General features: G+C 40.4%; 1 protein-coding gene across 2 annotated transcripts in view; it reads right to left on the bottom strand.

Moving 5' to 3' along the window:
* Positions 1 to 15,853, bottom strand: part of Sytl5 (synaptotagmin like 5) — a 211,237-nt gene that overhangs the window by 118,841 nt on the left and 76,543 nt on the right. The gene's annotated exons all lie outside the window — the stretch shown is intronic.

Below are 15,853 nucleotides of genomic sequence, written 5' to 3'. Positions count from 1 at the left end.
TTCTTGGTTAGGAACACAACTTTGATTCCATCCCCCTTCTCTCTACTGTGGTTTTTGTCTGGCATGTACAGGTCTTGTGCATGTTGTCATAATCTCGGAATTCTCATGTACATCAGCCTTGTTGTATTAGAGAATGCTGTTGCTTGGAAGAGGGTAAGTATATGTTCAAAATATATTATATGAAAAAATTTTTAAATAAAAATATTAAGTAAAAAAGTGAGAGCCGAGAGCATAATTCGGTGGTAGAGGAATTGCAGCAGATATGAGGTCCTATATACAATCCCTTGAACAGGATAAAAACTAACCAAATCAAACCAACCAAACAAAACACAAGAAGGTGAGGTCTACATCTAAGAAGACAAGAAGAAGTTGAAATCTGGAGAGAAATCTTGTCTAAAAGGAAGAATTCTTACCTATTGTTTGACTGTAACCTCTTTGATAGCATAAAATACCTTTATACTCTTGAGACTCCCAAAGACGGGCATCTGGGACATAAATCACCTCTGTTTTCCCCAGAGCCAGCCTTTAATAAATCTCCTTATTCCACCAACTTCTGTTTCCTGGCCTTTCCATAAGAACACAAACCTTCACAACTAGTAACACCATGAAGCATGCAGCTAACAGAGCAACGATGTAAATTTCCTTAGAAATCTATAATGAGTTCCAAATATAATGTGAACACTTGCTCCTTAATGATTCAGTTACCTGTTTGTCAGTAACCAAGTACCAAAAAACTTTAGAGACTTAAAATAAAATAGATATCAATAAGTTTTAGCTTTGTGTATTGAATGAGTTTCTCCGGAGGCTACACATTTGCGTCTCTCAAGGCTTTCTGTCAGATGGCAACTGGGTTTATAGTCACTTGAGATGTTTTCAGATTAAGGATAAGCCATTCTTGCCATTCTTTTAGCTTCTCATTGGGATGGGGAAGATGAATTTACACTATGATTCTCCAATTATTGTTATTACTCAAGCAAAACAAATGTAAGCACTTTCAATTGGACAAAGAAAAATTAGTAAGATATAAATAACTAAATTATTAAGAGCCATTAGTATAAAAGTTTTCACATGAAAATGCACAAATCAGTTGATCTCCATCTATCATCCAACAATATAATGGGTATTGAGAAACTAGTTCTATAATTTATGAACTCATGAAAGGGTAATAGATCAAGAGCTAATGTTTTTTTCTTGACACAGGCCCTGATAGGCAAAACTAAAAGCTTCATACACGTGTATATGCCATGTGTATGCAACAGAGATTCATGAGGCTTTCTACAAATAGTTAAAGCTTAGAGGATGAATGAATGACAGACTCCTTATCTTGATAATACATATTCTAATGATAAGAAGAGAGCATTTCAGAGGCTCATAAACCATCATCAAATGCTTTACAATCTGCAGAACATGCAGTAATAGATATTTAGAAGAAAGGATGATGTTGCATGCTCTCTCAGATTTGGTTAAAATTCTACTCTGAGAGTGAACAAGCTACAAGTTTTTGTGCCTCTGTTTATTCATATTTAAAATGAAAATATTAATGTTGATTTCATGGATTTGTTGTTCCTATTTAAATGAATTATTGATAGAGTTTCTTAGCACATGCTCAAAAACATTTAGACCTTGATAAAACTAAATAATGTACCATTAAAATAATCCATCAAAAACGTATTTCCATTTCCTTTGATTTACAAAATACCCAGGGCAACTCTAGCTTCCTAGATTTCTTATGAATATATTTTAGAAACTATTTGGAAATATCACAGTTTATTATTAATAATAAGAATGTAATAGTACCAGAATATTTTTTAAAATGTATGAAGCCACATTGCAAAGTTCAGAATACAACACAAATAAAATCAAGCATAATAGTAATTGGGCAAGGTGATACATGCTTTTAATCCCAACACTCAAACTGCAGAGGTAGTTGGATTACTGTAAATTTGAAGGCTACCTGGTCTACATAGTAAGTTCTAGGACAGCCAGAGCTACTTAGCCAGATCTTGTCTCAAACTAAGACAAAACAAGAAAGTAATTATATAGTGCACATCCTCTCAATTGTGTTAAAACACGCATGCATATAACTATTATAAAATAATAATATAAAATAATGAACTAATCCAGAATACTAAATCTATGTGTGAATGGATGCATTGTGAGTGTTTTAATATCTTCTTGATTTTTCTTATTTTGTGTTTTTATAATGAGTACACATTACTTATTAAAATTACCAATAAAATTGGCTTCTAGAGACTGCACTCTCTACCATGGGCTCCATATCCTGGTCTAGCAGTTCAGAAGAAGACTTCTGTTTTATCAGAGGCCAGGCTGGATCTAGGTAAGACACAATTTACTGCCCACTAACACTTCTTAAAGACCCACCCAACAACCCCAGACTGCATCCCCTCCCCTGGGCTACACACTAGGGCCCACAGCTCTAGCAACTTTACCTGAATCAGGTTAGTCCTAGCAACCCCAGGAAAGGCACTGCCAATCACCACTGAACCATTTGAAGCCTGCCTAGTATCCCCAGATCATACTTCTTCCCCTGGGTTCTATCCTGGTCTCCAACTTCAAAAGACTTTGGTTCTGCCAGAGGCCAGGCAGGATCTAGGGACACCAAGATCCCAAAACCCCAGAGGAGACAGCAAATTGGACCTGAGGACTTGCTAGTCACCAGAACCCTTAGCCATTTAGGCCAGAAATCTGGAGAGGAAAGAGAAAGCAAGGAACAAAATACACACCAAACAAAGAAATGCAAAAATCAACACCTAGACCTATAATCTTCACAAGTCCAGATGCCTAAATGCCAATGCAAGAACACAATAAATAACAGAAAGGGCAATATGACTCTACCAGAATTCAGATATCCAAGGATAGTAAAACCTGAACAATCTAACACAGCTGAAAAACAGTAAAATGACCTAAAAATGACTTTATGAAGATGATAGAGATCCTTAAAGAGGAAATGAAAAAAAAATCCCTTAATGAAATTGAGGAAAAGACAAAAAATTGGATGAAATGAATAAATCTCTAAAAGAATGCCAAGAAAGTCAAGAAAAAAATAAACAGGTATAGGAAACCATTCAAAACTTGAAAGGCGAAGGAAACTATTCAAGACCGGAAAATGGAAATGGAAGCAATGACGAAAACACAAATGGAGGGAATACTGCAAATGGAAAATCTGGATAAGCAAACAGGAACTACAGATGCAAGCATCACCAACAAATACAAGAAATGAAAGACAGAATCTCAGGCACCAAAACGTGATATAGGAAATAGATTCATCAGTCAAAGGAAATGCTAAATATAAAAAAAAACTACTAACACAAAACATCCAAGCAATCTGGGCTACTATAAAAAAAAACTGTACTTAAGAATCATAGGACTACAAGAAGGAGAAGAAACACAGTTCAAAAGCATAGAGGATATATTTAACACAATCATAGAAGAAAATTTTCTCAACCTAAAGAAGGACAGACACTTATAAGGGTACAGGAAGTTTACAGAACACCAAATAAATTGGATCAGAAAAGAAAATCCCAATACCATATAATAGTCAAAAACGAAACAAATATTAAAACTGGCTAGGAAAAAGGGGACAAATAACATAAAAAGTAGACTTATTAGATTCATAAGCTATTTCTCTAGAGACCCTAAAATCCAGAAGGGCTTGGAGTGAAGTCTTGCAGACTCTAAGAGACCACGGATGCCAGCCCAGACTATTATACCCAGCAAAACTGTCAATCACCATAGATGGAGAAAAGAAGATATTCCATGATGAAGTCAAATTTAAGCAATATCTACTCACAAATCTAGCCCTACAGAAGGTACTAGAAGTAAAACTCCAACCCCAGTAAGTTAACTACATCTACAAAAAAGGGCAATAGATAATCTCACACCAGGAACCCAAAGAAGGGAAATACACACACACTACTACCACCACCACGAAAATAACAGGAATTCATAATCATTGGTCATTAATATCTCTCAGCATTGATGGACTCAATTCATCAATGAAAAGACACAGAATGAATACGAAAATAGGATACATCCTTCTGCTGCATGCATAAATCACATCTCAACATCAAGACAGACATTGCCTCAGACTAAAGAGTTGGAAAAATATTTTCCAATCAAACAGACCTAATAAGCAAGCTGATGTAGCTATCCTAATATCTAATTAAATAGATTTTCAAACAAAATTAATCCAAAGAAATGGAGAAGGGCATTTCATGTACATTGAAGGAAAAAATCCACCAAGATGATGTCTCAGTTCTGAACATCTATGCTCGAAATGTGAGGGCACCCCACCTATGTTTATAAAAGAGACATTACTAAAGTAGAAAGAGATGAAGGCAAGTAAGGTCATGACATCCTTGCACATTTCTATTAGCTTATATTCCAAGAATGGATTTAATTATGACATTAGAAAATCTAAGAGAAATGAACAGATTTCTTGATAAGTGCCACCAACCAAAGTTAAATAAAGATCAGAAAAACACTTTAAATAGACCTATAGCACCTAAAGAAATAGAAGCAGCTATTAAAAGTCCACTCAAACAAACAAAACAAAACAAAACAAAAAGCCCAGGGCCAGACAGATTTAATACAGAATTCTATCATACTTTCAAAGAAGAGCTAATACTAATATTCCTCAAATTACTCCACAAAATGGAAACAGAAGTAACATTGTCAGATTCATTTTATGAAGCCACAAACACCATGTTATCCAAACCATATAAAGACTCAATGAAGAAATAGATTTATAGACCAATTTCCATCATGGACATTGATGCAAAACTACTCAGTAAAATACTGACAAACTGAATCCAAGAACACATTAAAAAAATCATCCACCATGATCAAGTAGTCTTCATTTCAGAAATGCAGGGATTGTTCAACATATGAAAATCTGTAAATGTAATCCACCATATAAACTAACTGAAAGAAAAAAATGACCATCTCATTAGGTGCTAAGAAAGACTTTGATAAAATTCAACACTCTTTCATGAAGTCTTAGTGAGACTAGGAATACAGGGAACATACATAAACATAATAAAAGCAATATGCAGCAAGTTGATTGGCAATATCAAGTTAAGTGGAGAGAAAAATCAAAGAAATTCCACTAAAATCAGGAACAAGACAAGATTGTCCACTCTTTCCATACGTATTCAATATAGTATTTGGAGTTCTAGCTAGAGCAATAAGACAACAAAAGGAGATCAAGTGGATACAAATTGAAAAGGAAGAAGTCAAAGTACTATTACTCATAGATGATAAGATAGTATATATAAGCAAACTCAAAAATTCTACTAAGGAACTCGTACAGCTGATAAACACCTTTAGTCAAGTGGCTGGATACAAGATTAACTCAAAAAATCAGTAACCCTCCTATACACAAATAATACATGGGCTGAGAAAGAAATCAGGGAATCAATACCCTCAAATAATAAAATATATTTATTTTATCATACATCAACAACCTCAAATAATAAAATATATTTTGGTGTAACTATAACCAAGGGAAGTAACTCTAAACAAGTGAAAGATATGCATGACAAGAACTTCAAGTCTTTGATGAAAGAAATTGGAGAAGGCATCAGAAGATGGAAAGCTGTTCCATGTTCATAGATTAACATAGTAAAAATGGCCATCTTACCAAAAGTAACCTACAGATTCAATGCCATTCCCATTAACATCGCAACACATTTTTTACACATCTTGAAAGAACAATACTCAACTTCAATAGTGGATACATAGTCTGAACTGGCCATCTTCTGTGACCAGGTAAAACTTCAAGATGAGAGAGTGGGACACCAAACCAGACACATAACATTCAACCTACAGTCCGCCAAGCCAATGGGATTTACTGGTGTAAGGGTGGCCTAGAGATTGGCAGAGTTGTCAACCAACTAGCCTAAACCATGCCAGGGTAATAAATTTGCTCCTGATACTACTTGAATCACCAGGACCCATAAACTAGATGACCCAGAAATCTACGACAGAACCAAACATGACTGGAGGGGAAAAATATCAATGGGACCATGCTCAACAATATTCTGCTGTAGTCATCAATCGTTGCCTAGCCCAATTATCATCAGAGAGGCTTCGTTCAGAAATTGACAAAAACAGATGCAGATGTACAACCAAACACTAGGTAGAGCCTGGGAAGTCCTGCATAAAAGGGGGAGAAGAAATTGTGGGAGCCAGAGAGGTCAAGGATACCTCAAGAAAATCTACAGAATCAATTAACCTGGGATCATAGGGCTCAGAGGCTGGAGAGACAACCAGGGAACCTGCATGGGACTGAACTAGGCCCTCTGCATATATGTTACTGTTGTTCAACTTGGTCCTCATGTGGGACTCATAACAATGGGAGCAGGGACCATCTGTGACTCTTTTACTAGTTTTTAGGACCCTATTCCTCATACTGGGTCACCTTTCCCAGTCTTAATGCATGGGGAAGTACTTAGTGTTACAGCAACTTGATATGCCATATTTTGTTGATATCAATGGGAGACCTGCCCTTTCTTGAACAGAAACAGAGGAGGGGTGAATTGGAGGGTAGGGACTGAGTGGAGAGGACTGGGAGAAGAGGAGGGAATGGAAACTGTGGCTGGGCTGGGATATAAATTAAATAAATAATTTTTAAAAACTGGCTTCTATCAAAAATAATATTCTAGTCATTTCATCTCAGTTCCATTTCTCATGATACATGTGCACATATCTAGTAGTTATCATTTCCAACCACAAAGCAGAAAAAGAATATTTTGTTGAGATTTAAGGTCAATCAGTTTTTTTTAAAACATGATGTTCTATCCATTTGGGTATTTAAAAAATATAAAAACGAGAGCTGGTTGCAAAGCATAGAACTAGTCATACAATAGAAATGTGCAAAAATCAAAAATTCTTCTAGAGGAATAAATACATGAAGAAAACATAGGTCCTAAATTAATGAGCCTTGTCTTTTCCTAATGAAGGTACAGATAAACAGAAAGAGTCATAAATGATAACACAAACTAACAATTAAGAAGTAGTGAGTTGTAATTATAGGTTGTAAGGACAAAGCATGAGAAATTCGCAAGAAAACACCCCAGTTCAGGATATACTGTCACTCCCTGGCCTGAGGTATGGGTTAATAAGGAAGGAGGAAGGGGAATACCAAAGTACTGAAGATTTGTTATTCAAACAGATAGCCCTGGACTACAGGGAATATTTTCTCATGAGTACAGTAAATGCATGCTGTGTGATGTGGCCTACAGGGCTGACCTCTATTTCAAACAGAACAACTCTGTTTCAATGTTCTGTAAGTTGGATTCCTGATAGAATTTTATTTGAAAAAACAGACCAATGACCTTGCAAAGTCAGAGTGTCCCTCTGCTGTCAAGCTGTTGAATGCTTTTAAGCCAAGGAATAAATAAAACAGTTTTCTATGTTCAAGACTTGTTTTGAGAGTGCTAGGTAGCAATTAGCAACAGAAGCTCTGTTATGAGAAAAGAAATGAGGATCGTTAGTGAAATATATGGGAATTAATTGTTGCTACAAGATCCTGTACCTAGCTACATGCAGCTGGTATGCAAGAGGAAAGAGAATGACTCTGAAGTTTCCCGCAGGAGCCAAAAGGAAAAGGCTCTTACATTTTTCATGTATGTAAGAGTAGCTAAGAATTTTGTTTGAAAGTAGATTTGTGATGTTTTTATGTACATTAAAATTCCAGGGATTTTGATTTAACATAATGTGTGGAAAGCACGGGGATGCTGATGTTAGAAATAATGGGAACAGAATTGGTGGCTCTAGGACAAGAAAATAGGAGAAAAAAAAGAGTTAGTTTTAGTTCAAACCCGAGGTCATTGTGATTCTGAAGCAAACATCAAGAAAGATCTTTTGGGAATTTGAAATATGGAACTTCTAATCATCACCTTAGAGTTCATCAGAGAAATAAGACTAGTGATATTTTATTGGGAAGCTTTAAGGCCTAGATAACAGGTAGTGGCTAAATATAAGCAAATAAATGAGATTACTCAGAGAGAAAGAAAACAGTCAAGGACAGGACAACAACAACCTGTAAGGAGTGGATGATGCAGCAGTCCTGGTGGTACACAACTATAACTTCAGCACTTTGTTGACAAAAGTACAAGGTCAGGTATTCAAGGCCAACTTATGCTAAACAGTGAATAGTACAAGACCAGCCTGTACCACAGCAAGACTCTCAAAAACAGCTTGTATAAGTTTCATAAATGTCCTCCAAGGTCACCTACCATTTTGTTGTATTTTGCTTTAAAATATTTTAAACTGTTAGTATGGAAAATTTTGAGCTGGGCACAGTTGTTGAAAACTTGTCATTACAATACTAAGAAAGTGGAGACAAGAGTATCAGGAATTCAAAGTCATCCGCAGCTATGTAGTAGCTATGTAGTCAAGATGGGACTACATTAGATCATGTCTCAAAAAGTGCACAGAAGAATAAAGAAGATAATGAAAAGGACTAGAAGTAAAACTAACAGAGTGGGCGAGGTAGTCGAGTGTACTGAGTTGGTAGTCCAGTACACCACTCACAGGTAATGGTACAGACAATTGGCGCATTTAACTTTCAGCTAACAAGTCAGGCAATATGTTACAAATACCTCCAGGTACAAAGAGTATCATACTATTGCTAGAAAAGACACAATATCAACTAACTCAACCAAATCCAGTCTTATATAAAATCTTATTTATCCTAACAGATCAAGTTTCTTATAATATAACTTAGTATATCCTGGAATTATTTTTGTTTGTGATCTAATTACAAATAGATCACAAGTCAATATTGTGCTTGCAAGTCAAATATTGTGCTTAGATTCACCTGAAACATGCTAAATTCACATAGTTATAGACCTTGTCCTAATGAGGATTATTGGAAGGAAAAGTAGGTGTTTAGAACAGGCACCCCCTTGGATTTAAAAAAGAAGAGAGGGTTTGCATTTGGTGAGGAGACCTGAAATTCTCATGGACTAAGATGAAAGGTTGTGTGGGAGAACATTATGGTGTGCAAGACTACTGAATCCTGGAGAATTGTATGCAGCCATGCATATTTTAGCCTTAGTGCAGTGGAGATTCTTTTCACAGGGTTGGAAATGAACAAATGCTGGGAAATGACTGGAAGTAAGATCTTCTTGTCTCCATGGAACACTTGGAAAGTGTTAAGAATTGTTAAAATGGGGACTGGGAAGATGGGGGTTAGCAGTTAAAAGTATTTGCTATTCTTCCAGTGGACCTGAGTTTAGTTCACAAAACCTACTTCAGGGGACACACAACAACCTGTAACTCCAGCTTCAGGCTATCAGACACAACTGGCCTCTAGGGATACCAGTAATCACGTGCTCATACCCACGTGCAAACACACATATGTACACATGATTAAAAATATAAATAGCTCTTTGAAAGAATTAAACTATGTTAAAATAAATCAGATTTAGTACTTAATAGGGTCTTTAAGTTCAAGCTATAAGCAGACATTCTCATGCTCACTTCCTTGGAAATAAGTAATGATTTAGGGGAATAGGGCAAATTAACTCCACAATTAGCAGCTTTTACAACCTCTCCTACTTCTCTGGCTTTAGTGACCAAAATAAACTATTTTTATTTAGTGTTTATCTGTCAACTACTCGCTGTAAGCTACCATAATGGCAATAACAGACATGTAGAGGACTTAAGAAAACTGTACAGCTCACAGCTGCCTCTCTGAGCCCCTTACACAGCTAGAGCTAGAGCTGCCTGAATTTGTTTGAACAAGAAGTTTTGATATCACAAACTTTGATAAATTCTCCATGCCCACGGGACATTTTCATGTAGTTAGGGAGGAAACACTTCCTTTGGTGGTCTAGAAGGGCCACTGTAAACAGCAAAAATAAGACAAGAGGGTGAAATAAATGAATTATTGGTTCAAATATTCCCTCTCAGTCCATATAAACTAGCTTCTCAGCTGCTCAGACACAATGAGTCAGCAAGCAAGCATTACCATGTGTTGTCTACATTGGTATTTGAGCATTAGGCTCAGCATAGTCTTCTTTGGAGTGGGCATTTCTTACCTATTTTCAGTTATGCAGACAGAGCCAGTGACACAAAGAAAAAAAACATAAAAGACAGAAGAATAGTCGGGATGACACAAAGGACAGCAGAGAATGATGGGAATGGCACAGAGGACAGCAATGGATGGTGGGGATGGCACAGAGGAAAGCAGTGGATGGTGAGGATGGCACAGCATACAGTGTTGGATGGTGAGGATGGCATAGATGACAGCAGAGGAGGGTGGGATGACACAGAGCAGAGCAGAGGCAGGATGATGGGGAAGACACAGAGGACAGCGATTTTGGTGGGAATGGCACAGATGAAAGCCTTGGATGGTGGGGATGGAACTACAGATAATAGTAGAAGGTTGGCATGGCACAGAGACAGTAGTGGATGGTGGAAATAGCAGAGGACAACAAGCAGGATGGTAGAGATGGCACAGAGGAGAGCATTGGATGTAGAGGATAACAGTGGATGGTGATAATGGCACAGAGGAGAGCAGAGGATGGTGGTGATGACATAGATGACAGCAGAGGCAGGATGGTGCCAATGGCACAGATGACATCAGAGGCAGGAAAGTTGGGATGGTGGAGACGAAAGCAGTAGATGCTGGGGATGGCACAGAATACAGAAATTGTGGTGGAAATAGCACAGAGGACAGTCATGGATAATGGGGGTGGCAAAGAAGAAAAACCTAGATGGTTTGGATGGCACAGAGCTTTCAGTGAATGTTGAAAATAGCACAGAGGACAAGAATGGCAGGATGGTAGGGATGGCACAGAGGAGGGCATTGAATGGAGAGGATGGCACAGAGGACTTCCGTGGATGATGGGATGGAAAAGAGTAGAGCATTGAGAGGACAGTGAGATGGCAAAGAGGACAACAGTGGCAGGATGGTGCTGATGGCAAAGAGGACGGCAACGGAGGGTTGAAATGGCACAGGAGAAAGTAGCAGATGGTGGAGTGGCACAAAAAGCAGAAGTGGAGGGTGGGGATGACAGATCAGTGGTTGGTGTGGATGCAGGGAGAACAGAAATGGTAGAATGATGAGGAAGACGACGAGGACATAAGTCACAGGATGGTGGGAATGGTATAGGGAACAGCAGTGAATGACAGGGAAGGTACAGAGGACAGCGTAGGAAGGATGGTGGGGATGCCACAGCAGACATCAAAGTACGGTGGTGATGGCACAGAGGATACCAGAGGCATGACAGTTGGGATGGGACAGAAAACAGTAGAGTGTGGTGGGGATGGCACAGAGGACAGATGTGGATGGCATTAATGGCATAGAGGACATCAGTGGATGGTTAGGATGGCACAGCAGACCATAGAAGTTGGTGAGGATGACACAGCTGACAGCACAGGGTTATTGGGAAAGCAGAGGACAATCAAGGAGCGTTGGGATGGCACTGAGAACATTGTGGATTGTGTGGAGGGCACAGGGGACAGCAGAATGGTGGGGATGGAACAGAGAACAGCAGAGGCAAGAAGATGAGGATGGCACAGCAGACAGCAGGGGATAATGAAGATAGCACAGCGGATAGCACAGAATGATGGGGAAGGAACAGAGGAAAGCAGTGGATGGTGGGGATGGCACAGAGGACAGTAATGGATGGTGGGGTTGGCATAGAGGACAGCAGAGGATGATGTGAATGGCACAGAAGAGAGCAGAGACAGGATGGTAAAGTTGGCACAGAGAACATCAGAAGATGGTAGGGATGGAACAGAGGACAGCAGTGGATGGTGGGGATGGCACAGAGGACAGCAGTGGAAGGTTAGAATGGCACAGCAGACAGCAGAGGATGGTGAGAATGGCACAGGGGAAAGTAGAGGATGGTGACGATGGCAGAGCTGACAGAACAGGATGGTGTTGATGGCACAGAGGACAGCAGTGGATGTTGGGGATGGCATTGAGGACAGCAGAGGATGATGTGGATCGCACAGAAGACAGCAGAGACAGGATAATGAAGATGGCTCATAGGACAGCAGAAGACGATAGGGATGGCACAGAGGACACCAGCAGTACATGGTGGGGATGGCACAGAGGACAGCAGTGGATGGTGGGGATGGCACACAGGACAGCAGTGAATCATAAGGATGACACAGAATACACCAGAGACAGGATGCTGAGGATGTCACAGCACAATAGAAGATGGATTGGATGGCACAGAAAAGAGCAGAGGAACATGCTGATGCTACAGAGGACAGCAGTGGATGGAGAGGATGGCATAGCAGACAGCAGAAGATCATGAGATTTGCACAGCAGACAGCAGAGGATGGTTGGGATGGCACCAGAACAGCAGTGGGTGCTGAGGAGGACACAGCTGACAGCACAGAATGTTGGGGATGACACAGAGGACAGCAGAGGATGGTGAGGATGGCACAGAAGAGAGCACAGGAAGGATGGTGAAGTTGGCACAGAGAAGAGCATAAGATGGTAGGGATGGAACAGAGGACATCAGCGGATGGTAGGGATGGCACAGAGGACAGCAGTGGATGGTGGCGATGGCACAGAGAATAGCAATGGAAGGTGGGGATGGTGCAGAGGACATCAGAGATTGGTCAGCATGGCACAGAGGACAGCACTTATGGTGGGAATGGAACAAGGGACAGCATTGGATGGTGAGGATGGCACAAGGAACAGCAGTGGATGGTGAGGATGGCACAGAGGATAGTAGAGGATCATGAGCATGGCACCACAGACAGCACTGGCAGGATGGTGAAGATGGCACAGAGGTCAACATTGAACAATGGGGATGGCACAGTTCACAGCAGAGTCAGTATGGAAATGATGCCATGACAGACAGAAGCAGATGGTGGAGATGACATATAGGACAGCAGAGGTTGGTGGGAATGGCACAGAGGACAGCAGTGGATATTGGGGATGGCACAGAGGACAGCAGTGGATATTGGGGATGGTACAGAGGACAGCAGTGGTTGTTGGTGATGGCACAGAGGACCATAGTGGATGGTTAGAAGGGCACTGCAGACAGCAGAGTATGGTGAGTATGGTACAGAGGAAAGCAGAGGATGGTGGCGATGGCATAAACAACAGCACAGGATGGTGTTGATGGCACAGAGGAAAGAAGGGGATGGTGAGGATGGCACATACAACAGGAGAGGTAGGATGGTGATGATGGCATATCAGACAGCAGAGGATGGTGAAAATGGCACAGAGGACAACAGAAGATGTTGGTAATGGCACAGAGGAAACCAGTGGATGGTGCGGAGGGCACAGAGGACAGCTGAGGATGTTGAGGATGGCACAGAGCATATCAGAGGCAGGATGGTTGGGATGGCATAGAGAACAGTGGAGTATAGTGGGAATGGAACAGTGGACAGATGTGGATGGCAGCAATGGCACAGAGGACATCAGTGGATGGTTAGGGTGGCACAGAAATCAATAGTAGTTGCTGAGAATGCCACATCTGACAGCACAGGATTGCCGGGATAGCAGAGGACCCCAGAGGATTTTTGAGATGGCACAGATGACAATAGTGAAGTATAGGGATTGCAGAAGGTACATCAGAATGATGGAAATAAAATATAGAACAGCAGAGACAAGAAGGTGAGGAAGGTACTTCAGACAAAAGGGGATATGAGAATGGCACAACTAACACCACTAGATGGTGGGCATGGCACAAGGGACAGCAGTGGATGGTAGTGATGGCATAGAGGATGGTAGAGTGATGTAAGTGGGTCTTCTTTCTATATGTTGCTTTCATTGGCTAAATAATAAAGAAACTGCTTGGCCTGATAGATCATAACATTGGTTTGTTCAGTAGACTGAACAGAATGCTAGGAGAAAGAAAGCAGAGTCAGACAGATGATGGTGGGGAAGGAAAATAGAACAGCAGAGGCAAGAAGGTGAGGATGGTACTTCAGACAGCACTGGATGGTAGGGATGGCACAAGGGCCAGCAGTGGATGGTGGGGATGGCATAGAAGACATCAGATTGATGTAGGTGGGTCTTCTGTCTATGTGTTATTTTCATTGGTCAAATAAAGAAACTGCCTTGGCTTTTGATAGGACAGCAGCTTAGAGAAGCAGAGTAGACAGAACAGAATGCTGGGAGAAAGAAACAGAGTCAGGCAGACGCCATGATTACTCTTCCAGAGAGGGACACTGGCTAGACTCATGTCGGTAAGCCACGACCTTGTGGTGACATACAGGTTATTAGAAATGGGTTAGTTAAGACTTGAGAGTTAGTCAATAAGAGGCTGGAGATAATGGGCCAGGCAGTGTTTAAATGAATACAGTTTCTGTGTAATTATTTTGGAGAAAGCTAGCCTGGACCCGGGTGACAGGAAGTGGCCAGCTGCTCCTATTTACAAAAATTGGCACCACTTCTTTTACAAGTGGCTGTCTAATGTAATAACTAACTCCATGTAAAACCCAAGAGGGTTTAAAAAGAAATTCTAGACACAAATATAGAGTTTATCACAGCTTTTTTGCTGTTTGCTAGGGTGTACTGCAGAGAAATAAATATTCCTGACATAGCAGCCTCAGCAGAAAAAAATGCTGCGCCATTTTAAAACACAGCTCCCTGGGCTGTACTGCCAGTGCAAACTCCAGCTATGGAGCATTTCTGGGCCCAGATGTTTGTGTGCCCAGTTAGGATCAGGAAGAAAGTACTCTGAGACCATGCCAATGGCTCCCCGCTCCCCACCTGCACCTAGGCAGGCATTGGGATCAGGTTTACTAAGCCTGCAGAAGCAGGAGAGCATGACCTATTTCGTCTGCCATACACAGAGATGTTTCCAGACTGTGCAGTGGTCTGCCTGGCATATCAGGCTGTAACTGAGATAAAAAGCTCATTCTCAGAGTTAAAGTGCTGAGTGTGGCTCCTACCTGGAGGCAGAAAAAAAAAAGCCACACAGTTTTAAAACGCCAGCTTTCTGGGCTATGCTCCTACCGTGACCTCTGTCTCTTGTGGCAGTCAGAGAATTTGGATGGGGTTTTGTGAGTAAAGTGCTAAGGCTTGCTTGATGGCAATGTGGACTGCTGTGTGCCTGGAACTGTGCTCAGGTCAGGGGCACCAAATGAGTCTGAGGCAGGAGCAGCTGCTCCATGCCCAACTGTGCTGATCACAGGCAGGAACTGTTGTAATTATCACAATAACAGCGCAGTTAAGGTGTAGACTGGGTAGAAAACAGGCAGGACCGTATTACAACGACATGGCGCAAGCTAAAGTTCTTAAGAAGAACTTAGCATTTTAAGAAGTACTCCTGGACAGTAAAGAATTACAGATTCACAATAGGACAGATTCAGACATAAAAGACCTCTAAATGGGTCACAGTGTTGGACGAGTGTATGTAGGCTTGGGAGAGATAAGGAAAAGAATATAGAGAATAAAGTTACTGCCTTAAAAAAAAGGATAAAGTCTTTAAAGAAACAGAGTACAGATAGTTATAGATTAAAAGAAATAAAGAAAAATAAACCCCGTAAAAAATGGAAAATTCACAGAAAGCCTGGATTCTGTGTATTATTGTATTTTCTTTGAATTTTTTGACTGTGAAGTAGCTAAATGCAGAGAGACATTTCATTGCTAAACTAATCCAGCTTATATATTATAAAGCTATCTTGACTTCAGAATTCGGATCTAAGTATATGATACTTTGAAAAAGAGATTTTTCTTTTGTTTTCACAGAGCATGAGACCCTGCAGATTGCTTCTATCCCAATATGGTATGATAGACCATGCCCTCCTGAAAGGTTGCTGTGAACACCCTCAAAAAATTACTTCACTCAACTGCCAACTGAGACAAACCTAGCTGACAGAATTAGGTTACAGAATAACAGAC

The sequence above is a fragment of the Myodes glareolus genome, chromosome X (assembly GCF_982192425.1).
Source record: "Myodes glareolus chromosome X, mMyoGla1.1, whole genome shotgun sequence".
Taxonomy (NCBI): domain Eukaryota; kingdom Metazoa; phylum Chordata; class Mammalia; order Rodentia; family Cricetidae; genus Myodes; species Myodes glareolus.
The sequence above is the reverse complement of the archived record's forward strand: the minus strand, read 5'-3'. Positions and strand labels throughout refer to the sequence as shown.